This window comes from Coenobita brevimanus, chromosome 60 (assembly GCF_032717465.1).
Source record: "Coenobita brevimanus isolate Jiangsu-jjx chromosome 60, ASM3271746v2, whole genome shotgun sequence".
Classification (NCBI taxonomy): Eukaryota; Metazoa; Arthropoda; class Malacostraca; order Decapoda; family Coenobitidae; genus Coenobita; species Coenobita brevimanus.
This window is the reverse complement of record NC_137013.1, coordinates 6,900,214-6,914,679: the sequence shown is the minus strand read 5'-3', so window position 1 is coordinate 6,914,679 and position 14,466 is coordinate 6,900,214. Positions and strand designations below refer to the sequence as shown.

General features: G+C 40.9%; 1 pseudogene; it reads left to right on the top strand.

The window, feature by feature from the left end:
* The first annotated feature begins 250 nt into the window (after nucleotides 1-250).
* On the top strand, nucleotides 251-370 carry LOC145403454 (5S ribosomal RNA; annotated as a pseudogene).
* Nucleotides 371-14,466: the final 14,096 nt, after the last annotated feature.

The following is a 14,466-nucleotide window of genomic DNA, read 5'->3' as shown; positions in this document are numbered from 1 at the left end:
TCTCTCTCTCTCTCTCTCTCTCTCTCTCTCTCTCTCTCTCGACAGATAAATAAAGGCAAGCAACCATAAGCATTTATTTCAGACATGATGTATAAAAACAGTGAAGGGCAGGTTTTTTTTTTTTTTCGTTAAGTTTGGAATGCACGTTTTACCTGGTCTACAATCAACTACTGGTGCAAATCTCCTTAATTGGAATTCCAGTCAATAGCCCGAGATAAAACACACTGAATTTAATGATTACTTGCCACAGTACAACATTACACTGCACGTTGAGTACACCGCTTCCCGTCCGATAAGCGAAGTTAAGCAACGTTGGGTCTGGTTAGTACTTGGATGGGTGACCGCCTGGGAACACCAGATGCTGTTGGCATAACTCCCTACGTGTCAAGTGGGGTTGGTGGAGGATTAGTGCCCCTCCTTGTAAAACAATTAACTCTAAGCCCTTGACCACCCCGTTTGGGATACATGGCGTCTGGCAATGGATGGATGGAATTGAGATTCAAGTGTTTTCTTGTCTTTGTGTACTTGTACATAAATTCACTGGCAGCCTCTTGTAGTGAACGTTTTACAAGCAGTCTGTTTAATTTTTAAATACGATTATGTCGTGTGTGTGTGTGTGTGTGTGTGTGTGTGTGTGTGTGTGTGTGTGTGTGTGTGTGTGTGTGTGTGTGTGTGTGTTTGTGTGTGTGTGTGTGTGTGTGTGTGTGTGTGTGTGTGTGATTCATACAGCCGTCAGACGATTAAAATCAGCTTCAGAGAGATTCCTCATAGTTGTTATTGTTGCCTAACCAGGATTAGCCGGCCGAGCAGACCCGTCGACCACAAACGTTAGCAACTGCTCCTGTGTGGTCGTCTCATAGTTGCTCCCACACAGCAGACTGCTCCCCGCCAGGGTGATCGAGGTCGTCCTCGTAGGACGTTGGATAGGTTAGGGAGGTTTAGCTCCCTGGCAAGAAGTCGCAGTTGTTTCTCATCTGGGGTGCACAGTGCCACCACGGGTAGGATCCCCTCCAACGCATCCCTCGTAGTGAAGGAGTTAATCTCTTACTTTCTACATTCTTACTAGCTTTTGTACAGCAACACTTATCACTGTGTTACGAATACTGATTTTGTAAATCGACAGGACGTTCTTACAAAACTTACGAAGAACCTCCCACAACGAAGGGGTTAATAAGGGCATTGTCACATTTAATACGAGTTCTTGATCGTACCTTTTACACGCCTTCAAAGCTGTGAAAAAATACATGATATCTTATTGAGTTAACCAGTGATATTTAAACGGGCAGGAAAAGGTTGTGAGCTGGCTTCACTGGCTCGGCACCCCATGCGTATAAGGGGATTATTAACCCAGCTGTACGTAAGCCTAGTACAGGATTTCTTGGTAAGGTTTTGGGGTGAACAGGGCTACGTTTTAATGACCTTTCTTTAGGTAAAGATTTTTATTGCCATACCAGCATTTATTTAGGACATTTTACATTTATTGTAAAGTTTAATTCACCAGGCTTACATGAGATAGTGTCTGCACTTTAAATATTCATTTCATTGACGTCAGACGTTAACATACGTGAAACTGTAGCTTCAGCAGTCTATTAGAAGATCCAATGCTGGACCGAACCTTCTCGTAGAGTGGTAGCTAGTAATAAACCTTAACCATGATTGCGAAGCACGAATGAGGAATACAAAGGAATACAAAGGAAAGCAAACAGCAACAGACCTTATGGTCCTTTCGAGGCTGTTTGTTACAGAGTAGACTATGACTATGAAATCTAATTCTACATGCCGAAAGACAAGGATAGTAAAGCAAGAAGGCTCTGCCCGCCCCCCCTCCTCCAAACCCTCCAGGAAAAAGTGAGAAGGACCACAACGTAGCATGGAAAAACTGACGTGGAGATTTCACAGGAAAGACTGCAAAGGAAAAGTTACACTCTGTAATACAGTATCTATAAGCGACTAGTCTGAATGACCTGAAATAGAAAATAAAAAGGTAAAATGAATAATCAAATAAATAAATAAGGCATGACATCATGTACGGATCCGCTGAGTTAATAGGGCGTCTGCAGACACAGTGTGGAAACTGCACAGGATGGATGTTCAGGGGTGGTGCGGCAGCCTTGCCTTAGGTAGGCAGCAGTCAATCAGGCCCCAGCTCCAATCACTCCTATGTGACAAGGAACTTTCCCACACGGGAAAAGTACACAAGTTACCTCCTGAAGCAGTGACCCCCTAGTGCTTTAAAAAATCCCGGTGGTGGTCACTTAACTAACAGGGACCCTCACTGATCCAGAGGCCATCACAGGTCGAAAGTAAGAGTAGTGACCATTAGCTCAGGCCTAACTATGCAGATCCTAATCTGTGCTTATCTACTTTATTTGGATTACAGGATGTCATGTAGACAGAGGGGAATGAACTTTCTCGTAGCTGGCAAAAGTGAGTTTATTCCAGATATTTACGACTCTGTTGAAGAAGTATTTTGCTTCGTAGGATTGGAAACTCTTTCCCATAATTTTGTAGCCATTACTACACAGAAATGTGTAATTCAAGTGTGAATGTACTTAGCTGGGGGTCAGATAGCAGATACATATCCAAGCGATTTTTTAAGGTTAGTACTGTATCATAGTTTACTACATTTGTGGGCAATTTGTTCGATATATTTACAACTCTTTAAAAAAAAAAAAATGCTTAGTTTCATGTGACTGAAATCGTTTACCAATAATTTTATGACCATAACCTCTAGTGTAGTTTGAGGGATCAACTGTGAAATATATATCGATGGCCACATTATCGTGTCCATTGAATATTTTGAGCATTGGAATTAACTCTCCTCGTAACCTGCGTTTAGTTAGGGTAAAGCGATTCAGGGCTTCTAAACGTTCCTCGTATGGTTTATTTCTCAATCTGGGTATCAGCTTTGTCAATCTTTGCTGTACTCCCTCAAGTTTCTTCATATCCTTTTTATAATACAGTGACCCAAACTGAACGCAATACTCTAAGTGCGGGCATACTAAGGAATTATATCAAGGGAGGACAATATTGTCAGATTAATATTCGAATGGTCAACCTATGAATCCAATCAAATTATTGGCTTCCTTTATAGCTTGTCTAATGTTTGGTTTCAAATAATTTATTGTAACTCCTAAGTCTTTTTCATGGTTTACCCTACCAAGTCGGACATTACTCATGTTATAATTTGCTCTTACATTTTTATTGCCAACGTTTAGAACGTTACCTTTATTAATACTGAAATCCATTTGCCTTGTTTGGGCCCAGTTAAACGGTTGATCAAGGTCTGTCTGAATTGCCTGCATTTGCAATGCTGTATGTGCTCTCTTACCTGTTATAGTATCGTCGGCAATTTTTATATCCTACAACATAATCATCATTAATATCATTTATGCATATTAAAAAGAGAAGAACCTAACAATGAACCCTGTGGCACTCCACTTGTAACGTTTATCCAGTCTGACTCTTTTCCATTTTTTACCACTCTTTGATTTCACCCGGTGAGCCAATCTTAGAGCCACCCGAGCACACTGCCACTGAAACCATGTGCCTTTAGCTTCTGAACGAGCCTTTTGTGTGGAACTTTGTCAACAGTCTTTTGAAAATCGAGGTAGACAACGTTAACAGAGGTGTTTCCAGTGAGATCCCTGCTTTGTGCGTTGCACAGTCTCTTTCCCTCCCCACTCTCTCTCTCTCTCTCTCTCTCTCTCTCTCTCTCTCTCTCTCTCTCTTTCTGTAGGACGGCAAGATACAAACCAGGAAACAAACAGAAGTGCCACACCGTCAGCATCCATGACATAATTTTATAATTTAGGTGGCATAGGCAGCTACGTAACTCTACTTCCTAAGCTCTTTATTCTCGATATTACACCTTTACATCCTATTTTATGTTAATTATATAGTTTTGATGCTGAAATACTGTAGTTCCAAAAATGTGATATAAAATGATAGTGTGGCGCAATATTCAGAATCCGTTGCCAGTGATGATGTGATACAAAGCCTCCAGTACCAAGCAGAATATGAATTTCAAAACATAGGCACTGGACACACTTCCATCAAACCATCATTGTGCCTAAACGTACATACATACATACATACATACATACATATTAATAATAATAATAACTGGAAAGCACTCAAAGAGCTCATACCTCCACCAGTGCCACTGCAGGATCCGGATCGGGATCCGGATCCGCCCCAAAATTTAATCAACTCTTTCTTGGCCCATGGCCCACCCTTCCACAAAATTTCAATGAAATTCATAAGGAAATTTTGGAGATATCGTCTGGACAAACAGACAGACAGACTGACATAGGTGAATACATAACCTCTTCCAACTTCGTTGGCTGAGGTAATAATAATAATATAAATAACAGCAATAATAATAATAATAATAATAATAATAATAATTATGATGATGATGATGATGATGATGATAATAATAATAATAGTAATAAAATGAGATCCACCGTCTTTCTGACAAAATCGTACAGTGAAGTGAAAGAGCAACTGAGCAAACATCGCAAAGCAAACGTATCCTGGAGAACAGCATGATAAACCTCTCTCTCTCTCTCTCTCTCTCTCTCTCTCTCTCTCTCTCTCTCTCTCTCTCACACACACACACACACACACACACACACACACACACACACACACACACACACAAAACCTTGCTACCTACAGCATAGTACGAAGCACTGTTGTGGTTTAAACAGTCACCACGCTTTCTGAGCAAATTCTCTGGCGTGCAATTTAAACGTACAAGCGAGAAAAGGTGAATAGTGAAAACTGTACAGCTTTAAGTTTCCTGAGCGACCAAAAATAAATACTTTCCGTCGCCATTCCAACTCTGAATTCTGAAAAGAGAAATTCGAATGTCAGGTAGGTTAGGATTTTGTTAACATAAAATATAATGTTTTGAATATACCTAAATTTGTGTTGCTTTATTGGTAATGAGTAACACTGGAGTCTGTTGTTCACTACTACACCTTCAGGGGCTGTTGCTTGCCTGCGGTTGATGGGCCTGCTCGAGAAGACAAACAGGAGTTACTCAGCAATAACAACAACAGCAACAACTTAATGATCAGTTATTAAAGTTAATTAAAATGTGCAATGATTGATTATGTGTGTGTGGATGATAGCATGAGAAGGTGTGCAGTGGATGCAAGAGCATACAGAGGTTGGGGGAGAGGACTCTTAGACCAATACTTGGTGGCGGTGAAAGTCAAGGTTGAAATGAAGTGAGGGATAGAGGAAGGGAAGGAGAGGAGAAAGTAATTCTTACAAGGTGGGTGGAAAGGTTACAAGAGGAAGGAAAAAAGACAGGTTATAAGAGAGAAGTGGAGGAGCGATTAGGTAAATAGGATTTGGAGCGGATAGGGGGCGTGGAAGGTGTGTGCAAGACCTTCACAAAAGAAATCTGTGCAGCATGTGAGGTGGTGTCTGGGGTGAACAGAAGACGACAGGGGGTGCAAGGAACAGCGTGGTGGAATGAAGAGGTGAGACAGGCTGTGGCACAAAAGAAGAAAGCATATAGTGAGTGGATGAGAAACAGAGGTGTGGAGGAAGCTGAGACAGAAGAGAGAGTTATGTGTACAGAGGGAGAGAGGTGAAAATTTGAGTAAGAGAGAGTAAAAAGAGAGTGGATGAGGAATTTGGAAGGAATTTGAGTGTAAAGTGGAGGGAATGTAAGAATTTTGTCTGAAAAGAGATAAGGAGAGTTACACAAGGTGTTAAAGAAGCTAGTCGGGGAGTGAAAGATAAAAATGGCATATTATTAGTGAAGAAGGGAGAAAAGGTGAGCAGATGGCGAGAACACATTAAGTAATTCCTGAACATGCAGAATGAAAGTAATGCCAGTGTAAGTGGCTGAGGACTGGATGGGAGAAGGAGGGATGTGAGAAGAGAGGACGAAATCAGTAGGATGGAAGTTGTGAAAGCAATGAAGAAAGTCAAAATGGGGAAAGCCCCAGGAATTGATGGAGTGTGTTGTGAAATGCAGAAACATGAGAGATAGATAGTATAGAATGGATGTGGAAGATGTGCAGATTGGCCTGGGAGGAAGGTAGAGTCCCGGAGGATTGGAAGTCAGGTATAATTATTCCACTGTACTAAGGGAAAGGGGAAAAAGAAGTGTGTGGTAATCACATGGGCATTTGTCTTCTTAGTGTAATAGGAGAAGTATATGGTATGATACTTATTGACAAAGTTAGGAAAATAACAACGGAATTAGATGGAGAAGAACAGGGAGGTCTTAGGAAGGGAAGAGGTTGTGTAGATCAGATATTCATTCTTAGGTCTTTAATGGAAAAATTTTTATAGATGGGATTTTTTTTTTTTTTTTTTTTTTTTTGATGACAGAACAGAGAAAGGAAAAACAAAGAAATAAGAAAAAAAATCCATACATCAGATTACTGGCTTTCTCCTTTCATATCTGTAACAGTTGGACTTGAACAGCTGTAGGTTGAAGTTTGGGAAGGAAACAACTCAGGGGAAGCAAGTTCTAGAGAGATGCAGTTCGGGGAATGAAAGAATTCTGATAGGCAAAAGTTCTGCAATATGGCTCTGTGACATTCCAGTCATGAGCACTGCCAGATGCCCGTGTAGCACGAAGGAAGGCATGGAGAGGTGGCACAATGGACGCAACTTCGTCTGAGCATTTGCCATAAAAATATCTGTGAAATAATGCAAGGGAGTTAACATTCCTTCTTGCTTGTAGGGGAGGTAGTTTATTTATAATAGCAGGGTTATTAAAATTCCAACAGCTTTGTTCTGAATTGTGTCTAGTTGTTTTGAATGCAACCTCTCCATATCCACTCCACAAGGGTGAGCAATATTCAAGCTGACAGCGCACATGCCTTTTATAAATTATAGCTAACTACTTGTCAGTGAAGTAGTTACGGACTCTGTACTATAATCCAAGTATCTTTGAGGCGCTTTTAGCAAGTGATCTGACATGAGAGGTCCAGCTGAGGGCATTGTTAAGTGAGACACCGAGAATTTTTAATACTTTGGAGATGGGAATGTTAGCAGCATTATTGAATGTAATATATGAATCTGACAATATCTGTCTATTAGTAAATTGAAAACAGTTATAAGAAACAGGGAAGTGAGCATGGAAGTTAAAAAGTTACTGCATGACTGTATTGTGATACCATCTCTAACGTATGGACCTTGTTGTCAAGAGTGAGGGCAATGGAAATGAGTTATATGACAGGAGCATGTGTAGTTACATGGAGAGACAGATTGACAAATGAGGAAGTGAAGGAGCGTTGTAGTGTGGATGTGGATGTGATAGGAAGCGTTAGGAGAAACACACTGAGGTGGTTTGGCCATGTGGAAAGGATGGAGAGCGAGAGACTGATGAGGAGAGTGCATGTGAGAGATGTGAAGGGGAGTTAGGGAGGGGGAGGTCAAGGATGAGATGAAGGCATGGAGTGGAGAAGTATATGAGGGAGGGGAGTGTGAGCTGGGAGCAGGGCAGTGAAATGACGGGGGACAGGAAGACATGGAGGCAATTTGTTTGTGGTCACCCCTAACAGGATTAAGGCGTCTGGCGGTAGATGGTTAGATAGAAAATGTGTAAAAAATTAGTTCATTAAAGAGCAACAACATATGCTGTTATAAAAGTCTTTGCACTAGAAAGCACAGTCGTGTGGTACAAACTCATGTAACGTATTTCTGTTACCTGCAGTATTATCAGGTCACAGAATTTCCCTCGTGTAGCCTAAAGCAGCGTCTTCCCAGAATGACCCCAGGCTAAGTGTTGATTCGCTTCATGTGAGGTAAGTAATAAGGCAAAATCATATTCTTAGTGCTGCAGGAGTTGTGTGCCAGATATCACATGAACGATACTGCAAGTAACACTACCGGAAATGAGATGTGGAGAATCGTCATCATCGTCATCATCATCGTCATTGTCAGCATTATCATCGTCATCATCATCGTCATCATCATCATCTGTAATGCCACGAAGGTCATTGATCAGCCACCTACCCATAAAGCCTTAGAGGACATATACCCCCTTCTTCATTATAATCTGGGTTACATTAACCGATTTTATGTAACTGACGATATATCCTAGACTGCGGTAGCCTAGCCTCGGGCCCCTACGCCTCTCATGGGGTAATATGAAACCCGAAATGCTACCGTTTCTTTTTGTTTGATATGTAAGAACTGTGTTAGCAGACTCCCTGGATATTATTATTTTGTCTGTCATATTTCACAGAACCATTTATCAAGATACACAGTCGCACTTACGACCAAATCCCTAACGCAACTCAGGTTCTGAAATGCATATAGAACAAGGAGGCTGTCTAAGCTTCTCCTGTCCCCTGTTTTAACTCCATAAATAAATCGTTGTTGCGAGGCGAAAATTACTGCAAGTTAGAACTTTGGCCAGTAATCAGGGTGAGGTTAGTCAGGCAGAGAGTCAAGCATCAAACTTTCCTTAACTTCTTGTGGTTGTGATTCATCTGAAATGCAAAACACCTTGGCGGAAGGGTATTACGTGAGGAGTTTAAAATGATTTTCGTTTGTTACATTAGTAGTTTTTTGCAACTGCTATTCTTGAAGGCTAGACTGATATCTGATGGATGTGTGGCCTATTGCGTTTGCCATTCTGATGATCTTTCTCCTCTCACGTTTTCCCGCCCATGGTTTTCTCCCATCTCATGTATTAACCTCCTGAACCCGTGACGTCCTTATTTGTTATGCAGTATTCTTGCTACCTTCAGACTTTTTTTTTTTTTTTTTAGCTTAAGACAATCTATTGGAAATGGAAGGTTTCGATAGAGCATTCATTGATCCGTTCCATATGAGATATCTTGCCTGTGGTGAATAAAGTAGTCTGGTGGTAGGAGAGAGAAAAATTAAAATATAAAAACTCATACTGAAGGGATTATGAAGGAGTATACACACACACACACACACACACACACACACACACACACACACACACACACACACACACACACACACACACACATCATAACGGGTCTAGGGGCCAAACATTTGACTTACCTGTGGCCTTGACCTTCAACCGATTGTTCTCAATACCAGATTACTTAATTCTTGCCTGACCCTCTACCCTTCCACACATACTGGTCCAAATCAGATCATTTTATTTGAACTGAATTTGCACTGAGACCATAACCTCTGACTTACTATTCTCAAAATCGATTTCTTTATCCTTGACTGATTATTAGTTCGTCCAAATTTAGGTCAAATGAAATCAGAACCGAGTCGATGATTTGACCAAGCCCAGCGACCTTGACCTTTGACGTTGTTCTCAGAATCGAATAGCGTCATCCATGCCTGACCACCAACCCATACACCAAGCTGGGTCAAAATCAGACCAAAGCAACCAAATTTGACCTTGCCATGTGACCCGGACATTTAACTTTTCCGTGAGACCATGACCTTTGGCGGATTGTTCTCAGACTAGAATACCTTCATCTTTGCCGCTACCATGAAACATTTCACTGTTTGGTCTTGACTGGACGAAAACTATTTAAGATGACCCTACCATGTGGCCTTGACCTTTGCCTTTAAACACACACACACACACACACACACACACACACACACACACACACACACACACACACACACACACACACACACACACACACACACACACACACACACACACACACACACACACACACACACGCACACACACACACGCATACACACACACACACACACACACACACACGCGCGCACACACACACACACACACACACACACACACACACACACACACACACACACAACCAATCAATCAACCCACTGGCTGACTCTCAACAATTTCATTCAGTTTTGTTCTCATCAAATAAACTTTTTTTTCTTTACTTCAGACAAAGAAGCCCACAGGTCTGCTTTTGACCTTGTCCTGTGACCTTAGCTTTTGACTCACTGTTCTCAAAATCGACTTTCTTCCTTCTTGCCATACCCTCAAGTTTTGCACCAAGTATTATTTAAAGTACATCAAAACTGTACATTTTTCTTGCCATGTGACCTTGATCTTTGACATACTGTTCTAATATAAAATAGTAAGCCCCTTGGCCGCCCCTCTACCTTTTCACCAAGATTGGTTAAAATTGTCTAAAATAGGTTTTTATTTTGTTCACACACACACACACACACACACACACACACACACACACACACACACACAGACCAAAACAACACCAGCCTTGTCATCGCGAGCGCAAGTGTAATGCAGACTGTATACAGCCCCTTCACTTCGAAAAAATCTACCTCACGTTGAATGAACTTCTCATGGGAAATCATGGAAAGAAAAAATGTATTCGTCACTGTGAAGGGGATGAATGATGTGGACAAATGATAGCCTGGCGTGGGCCCTCCTGGGACTGGAAGGAGGTATATTGTTTTTACTTTAACTTTGCCTAAAATATCGCCATCTTGAATATTATTGTAACGATAGATTAACCTTATAACATGGCACTTCTCAATATATATATATATATATATATATATATATATATATATATATATATATGGGACAGATGAAGAGTCTTGGCATTATCTTTTCTTTCTGCCACTGAGCACACAAAAAAACTGCTATAGAAAGATACATAGTCGTAGCACCGGCTTTTTTCCACTGAGCTACCAAAGGAGTGCTGTGAAACGGATGCAGAGCCGTAGCATCGTCTTTTTTTCTGCCACTGAGCTGCATGAACTTTGCTGCAAAAGAAAGAGAATTTGGGTCAAGTTAAGGTCAGAGAAGTATAGAATAGAATTGTCAGTTACTGTGACCTTCCACCTTCTACCTGGTCATTTCGCCTCCAAGCGCACTCTTTAAACAGACTCAGTTTAAGATAAGTCTTCCTTCAATGACCTCTTTTGATCCAGGATGTCCTTGCTCTTGATACCTGCCAACGCCTGATTCTCCTATGCTGGTGTGATCGTTGGGAATTTCAGTCTGAGGAGAAGGAAAAGAACAATAAAAGGGAGGAGGAGGAGGAGGAGAAAGAAAAGAAAAAGAAAAAGGAGGGGGAGGAGGAAGAAGGGGAAGAGGAGAAGGATGAAAAGGAAAAGGAGGAGGAGATGATGATGACGACGAAGATGATCATAAAATCTTTGGAGTTATGCCTATCGACTGCACGAGGGTCATTAAGGCAGACAGTCAATGTCTACCAAGTCACAATCATTCCCCACAACACCACCTTCATCAATAGAACTTATATCCAGGGACGGTATTCATACAACACAGGCACTGCTGTGCTGTTGCAACCCTCGTTCGTTCGTTCGTTCGTTCGAAGACTTCCTGTACATATAGTGCAGGCCGGGCCATACATTAGCCCGGTCAGTGGGGTATGGGCTGGTTAAAATAGAGTAAGTGGGGAGGACAGGACCTGGGGATTGCCCAGCACACACGTCCTGTCTCCTGGCGGCCTTTGTGGTGTGTGTGTTGCAACCCTCCATCTGACCAATCATATACCCCCACCTCCCTGCACACCTAACCAGGCGCTCAACGGCCATCACTCCCCCTCCCCTCTGTATAACACATAGTCATTAGAACTTAAAAATTTCAGTAGTTTATCCACGGTAATAATGATGTTATGAGCAGATCTGATGGAATTATGACTCGTGCTTTTTTCAATTAGGCAGCCATTTTTTATGATTATATAATAAGTAAAGTCAGGAAACTTCATACATAATTAGATATTCATATAATCATTTGTAATTTACATTTTCTGCCTCCTAGGTGTAGTAGCTGCAAAGTTTAAATAGAAAAATGCTTGAAAATAATCATTTTTATGTATTTTTGCAATATCATAACAATAAATAATCTCATGGCATTCTGTCTACCAAAAGACACCAGGAAGTATATTAAAACATATTCATGGAGTGTTTGAAGCCTTTATCTGTATTAGACTCTGAGTCCTAGCCCGGAAACGAAAATTTCTTTTTTTTTTTTCTTTTTCATTATTTAAAAAAATAAAAATACTTAAGACACAGCATCCCCCTATCAAAAGGCACCAGTCCACTATAAGACACATAACTATGGAGAATCTCAACTCTATAGTTAATACTTTCTGAGTTCTGGCCCGGAAACGAAATCTCTGCGCCTGGCCAGCCGCCCTGCCACCCAGCTTTACTGACGGACACCTATTGATCCCAGTGATAACAACACTCTCCTCTGACTTTGTCAGGTGGAGGGTAATAAAAGATCTTAAACAAATCTCATGATGTGTAGATCTCCGTAGAAATGAAATATTATTAGAAATCTGTAAACTCATATTCCTCATATAAACACGATTCACCCTTATCTGGCTATGACGGGTTTGGTAATTGTACGAGCAAATATAAAATTGGGCCTATACACCAAAAATATTAAGTGCAGCAGAAGATTAAGAACTTTAATGAAAATGGCAAGGTCCTTAGTTGTCCAGCTGGATAAACAGGGATATAGACAAAGCAAACTTTGTCCAAGAATCTGACAGGCCAGGGAATCGAATTCGGGTGTATCAGTAGGGAGTAGGATGTGCTTACCATTAGGTCTACACCAGCGGCTCCCCCTGGAAGAAGAGAGAGACCAAACACATCACGTAACTGGTCGTTTAAGTCATCCTCATTCTGGGGAAGTACGAATGAAGAATGGATGTCTGTAGGAAGGGTTGTGCATGTGAAAGGGGAAGCGTTGTAATGGCTGTGTGTGTGTGTGTGTGTGTGTGTGTGTGTGTGTGTGTGTGTGTGTGTGTGTGTATTTCATTTAATGAACCGACAGTAAGAACATAAACAGTCTTGTTGAAGGACATACTACCACCACCCACTTCAAATGAGCGCCACGGCTGGGGTTCGAACCCTAGACACAGGGTATATCTGACTGTCAACCCACCCACAGCTCTCTCTCTCTCTCTGCACACACGCATATATATATATATATATATATATATATATATATATATATATATATATATATATATATATATATATATATATATACAGTACATAAGAACATAAGAAGAGAGGACAACTGCAGTAGGCCGGTTGGCCCATGCTAGGCAGCTCCTAGAAGAGTAACTGAACTACTAGAATGAGATAAGGATAGCAAAGAAGAAGGCTCTCCCCGCCCTCCAAACCCTCCAGCCAGAAGCCGGCAGGAAAAAGTCAGAAAGAACACCACGCCGTATAGAAAAACTGGCGTGGACATTTTACAGGAAAGTGTGAAAGGGAGAATAGAGACTATCATAGTGTAACCTGAAAAGAAAAAAAAATTTTGAATTAGTATTGGTTATAAGATTTCTTTATTCTATATCCACCCCTTATTTGTCATATGCTTATCTAGCCTATGCTTGAAACTCTCAATGGAAGAGACAGCAACTACTTTACTAGGTAGCTTATTCCATTCGTCTACTACTCTACTACCAAACCAATTTCTACCGATTTCCTTTCTGAAACGGAATTTTTCTAGTTTGAAACCATTATTTCTAGTTCTATCCTGTATGCTCACTTTAAGTACCATGCTAATATCTCCCTTATTTATACCATTCATCCACTTAAACACCTCAATTAAGTCTCCCCTTACTCTACGCCTCTTTAGCGAATGCAGACTTAGTCTTTTCAGTCCGTCTTCATATGACAGGTTCCGGACGTCATGTATCATTTTAGTCATTCTTCTCTGTACATTTTCTAACGAATTAATATCCATTCTACAGTAAGGACACCAAAATTGTACTGCGTAGTCTAAATGTGGCCTTACTAATGCTAGATAAAGTTTCAGTATTACTTTAGATGATGTATTGCTCACGCTTCTCGAAATAAATCCTAGGACCCTATTTGCTTTATTTCTCGCATTAATACACTGTTGCCTTGGTTTAAGGTCGTTACTAATCATAACTCCTAGATCTCTCTCGCATTCCGATTTGCTAATTTCTTTGTTATCTAAGCTGTATTTAGTATCTCCAATGGTCTTGCCTACGTTAAGTACTTTACATTTTTCAACGTTAAATTCCATTTGCCAAGTTTTAGACCATTTGGACAATGTATTGAGGTCTTTTTGTAAGTTATGGCAATCGTCAGTCGAGTTAATGATACGCCCTATTTTTGTATCGTCGGCAAATTTGCTGATGCTGCTATTGACTCCTAAGTCTAGATCATTTATATATATGATAAATAATAAGGGACCGAGTACTGAACCCTGTGGTACACCGCTAGTTACTAATCCCCAGTCCGACTTAGTTCCATTTATTAATACTCTCTGCTTTCGTCCTTTCAGCCAGGATTCTATCCATTTTAAGATATCGCCGTCTATACCGTGTGCTCGAACCTTTCTAACTAACCTTTCGTGTGGGACCCAATCAAAAGCTTTACTAAAGTCCAGATAAATAACATCGTAAGCTTTATCGCTGTCTACTGCCTCATAGACCTCCGAGTAGAATGACAACAAATTTGTGAGGCAGGATCGTCCTTGCCTGAATCCGTGCTGACTTTCGT